The 3,147-nt window shown below is 40.8% G+C and overlaps 1 long non-coding RNA gene across 1 annotated transcript; it reads right to left on the bottom strand.

Annotated features, from left to right (window-relative positions):
- Positions 1-416: 416 nt before the first annotated feature.
- LOC124033844 lies at positions 417-1,747 on the bottom strand. Its single transcript, XR_006838463.1, has 3 exons — positions 1,355-1,747; positions 595-753; positions 417-493 (listed from the first exon to the last, which is right to left on the bottom strand). It is a non-coding gene; the product is annotated as an uncharacterized LOC124033844 (long non-coding RNA).
- Between the last annotated feature and the right edge of the window lie 1,400 nt (positions 1,748-3,147).

The following is a 3,147-nucleotide window of genomic DNA, read 5'->3' as shown; positions in this document are numbered from 1 at the left end:
CCATGCTGCAGTGGGGTATAGTGGGGGTGAACTCCACACCCACAGTGTTCTCTTGGTCATCTACCTGTAAAGAAAAATCAAGTTTGTTTTATTAGGCTAACACAGTATAGGCTATCTGCTTTCCTTAGTAGCTACACAGGTATGTCTGTGTCGAACTTCTACCTGGGGGAAAAGTTGTGAAAGAAGTTTAACTCACGCGCACTCGGCACTTGTTCCACGACATTCAATTCCTCAAGGGACAGTGGGTGTTCAGGATCATTAATGGATCTGATGAGATGTAGTACGGGTTAAGGTGAAATCTGACAACACAATGTTGAGTAATTAGCTTTAATAAAGAATGAAGCATCATATGCAAAGTTGATTGGTATGACATTGAAAGCTCAATGGATGTATATTTTAACTAGCTACACCGAAAGGATATCAAATATTTCTCTGTCGTCGATGGGATCAGCAACATCTTCGTCCTCGTCCTTTGCGGTCTGAAGTCTCTCGCCTGTTCGTTGAAAAATCAAGGGATTTGCGTTCTCTAAACGGGTCCCCACTGACATTTGTGATGTTGCAATTACAGAAATACGGTATACTTGTTTGCGCTACCGTTTTTTACTCTGGACCACGGGAGTGAACGATCGACTTCCGGAAACGGTAGACGTCAAAACGTACGCAGGCGCATCCCTGCGATTTAGTGTCATCTTGGATTTTCAGATGTATCCAGCAGATGGCAGTATTCTCATCTTAAATTCTGTATTGCGTGAACTATAAAGTTAAACAGAAGCAAGAAAATAATGATCCAAGTAAAACAATGTTCATACTAAAATGTTTCATAAATAACAGCAATTCAATTAGCCCTCTTACACGTGTATTGTGTTTCCCAGGAAAGTAGCTTTTTACCATAGACTCAAATGTTAAGCTCTAGGTAATATCTTTAGTAGCAGTATGACTCAGAATACCAACTGCAATGCACCATTTCAAAGTCAAGCCTAACTCATAATTGTACAATTAATCACCTGTGTGTGTGTGTGTTGGCACATGTTTGAAAATGTTTAAAGTCCAGTTTAAACTGTACTTTCACTATGTATGTTTATAGTATTAATAGCAGTCGACAAATTCAATGTTGTTATGTCCAGATTTGGAGTGATACATGGCATAAATTACCGTCTTGGGTGATTCCTTTTACTGTGCCAAATAATCTGAATATTTTAAAGACATTAGCTCTTAGAAATACTGGGCATACTATTGAAATACCCCAAACCCATTTGTTGAGTGTCACCAATGCAAACAATAACATTGAAAACCACTACTGAAAACCTTGGTAATATATCACTAAGGACTTCCTTTAATCTGAATGCAAACTGACCTTCTCTCTGTCCATCTTGTCAACAGCTGTTGAAAAAAACTTTCTGGTTTGCTAGCTCCAGTACACAATGAGCCTCCCTTGTACCCTAAAGCCTGTCTCAGGCTGAAATACCTGTTTAGATGGAAACTGATAACACACCTTCCTTATATCATTTGCATGGACCCAGCTTGGCTGTGAGCTCATAGGAGGCAGCAGTATCTTGTTGAACTTTATTCAACCCCTGTAAATGATCATAATGTATCCTAAACTAACAAAACACGTTCACCTGAATTACAAGAACTGTGATTATGCAAGTATTTCAGTATCAAAGCCTGTAAAGCAAAACACTGTACACTTAGAAAGAATTAGATATATTCTGAACAATAAATTATCAACATTTGATCAAATCTGGCAGCCTTTCCTCTCCTACTTGGACGAGTCGGCGCTGTGAATTTGTACTTATTAACGCACTCTCAATTGTAAAATTTTAATCTACCTTCCCATCTTCCCTCTTTCTTTCTACGTGTCCTTGTTTTGTATGTCGTGTTTTGTATTATTTGTTCTGCACTCAGAACTCTGGGTCTTGTTGTTCCTGTATGCTCTTTTATGTTTAGATAAGAATTGTATACCTGTCATGTATACCTATACACCATTCTTGTGTGTGTTTAATAAAAATATTTGAAACAGAAAGCCTGTAAAGTAAAAGTACAGTCTACCAACTGAAATTCTCAAGCTAGTCCTCATCCCCTTTTGTATTTAAGTTACTCATTCATCAGCACTGTCAGATGGATTAGTTCAGTGAGACAGTTAGCTGAACCACCCACATTGTGTCAACAATAACAATTAAGGTAAAGGCAGGCAGGAGTCTTGGGTGTGGTTAGTTTGCTCTAGGCTAAGTGCTGGGCTTCTAGCCATTCCTCCAGGGACACTTATCAGCATGCTATCCTTGCCCTAGTCTTTGCTGACCGAGGCAATACTATGTACAAGTAACTTTTCACCTTATGCAAAGAAAGAGAGGAGTCAGGAGACTGCCAAAAAGGTGAGTGAGCGTCGGTGTGCCATCTCTCTACAGGTGGAAGGAAGGCCAAGACAGACAGAGAAGATAAAATCCTTTTAGCCCTAGAATGTGGGGTCAGGTAGCATGTGAGGGATTTTTTTTCATCCCACTGAACCCACCCTTTCAGTAGGTAAAGAGAGACTTTCAACACAGTTTCTGCATGACACTCCACAGTGACATCACAACAGCTTTGAGAACTGGTTGAGAGTGCCTCAGGGCTGAAACACCTGTGAGCCTGGAGCCCTGCAATTGAGACAGCGTGGGTCCTGTCTCTGTGCACTGTTGCAAGAGTGCCATTTCATGTCAATACTCCGTGTGGAGCAGAGTAGATTCACAGACACTGTCATGCCTGAAGCCGTGAAGCTTAATGTAGCTCTCCTGGAGACAGGAGGTCCCATCCACACATTCCAGGAAAACAAAAACCCAGGCACAACACAATTACACGTCTGGTCTATCCCGGCCCTGGCCGTTGCTCTAGACAAATCTGAAAATGCTGTAAAGCTTGGGGCTGGTTAATCCGGGAAATAAAAGGATGGCTAGCTATTTAGAAACATGATTCCATAACCTAATGCGATTGTGGAGGTTATGCATAAACATTTTATAGAGTCTAAAAGCCTCACTCTGCATTGATGGGCTTTTAAGGGCCAATGGTGTAGAAAGGAAGTCAATCACTAGACAATGGAGGGATATTGGCTGATCACAGCATTTAAATTGATGTCCACTGACTACTTTAAGTCAATGGGCGAGCTCATTAGGA

Source organism: Oncorhynchus gorbuscha, linkage group LG04, assembly GCF_021184085.1.
Source record: "Oncorhynchus gorbuscha isolate QuinsamMale2020 ecotype Even-year linkage group LG04, OgorEven_v1.0, whole genome shotgun sequence".
Classification (NCBI taxonomy): Eukaryota; Metazoa; Chordata; class Actinopteri; order Salmoniformes; family Salmonidae; genus Oncorhynchus; species Oncorhynchus gorbuscha.
The sequence above is the reverse complement of the archived record's forward strand: the minus strand, read 5'-3'. Positions and strand labels throughout refer to the sequence as shown.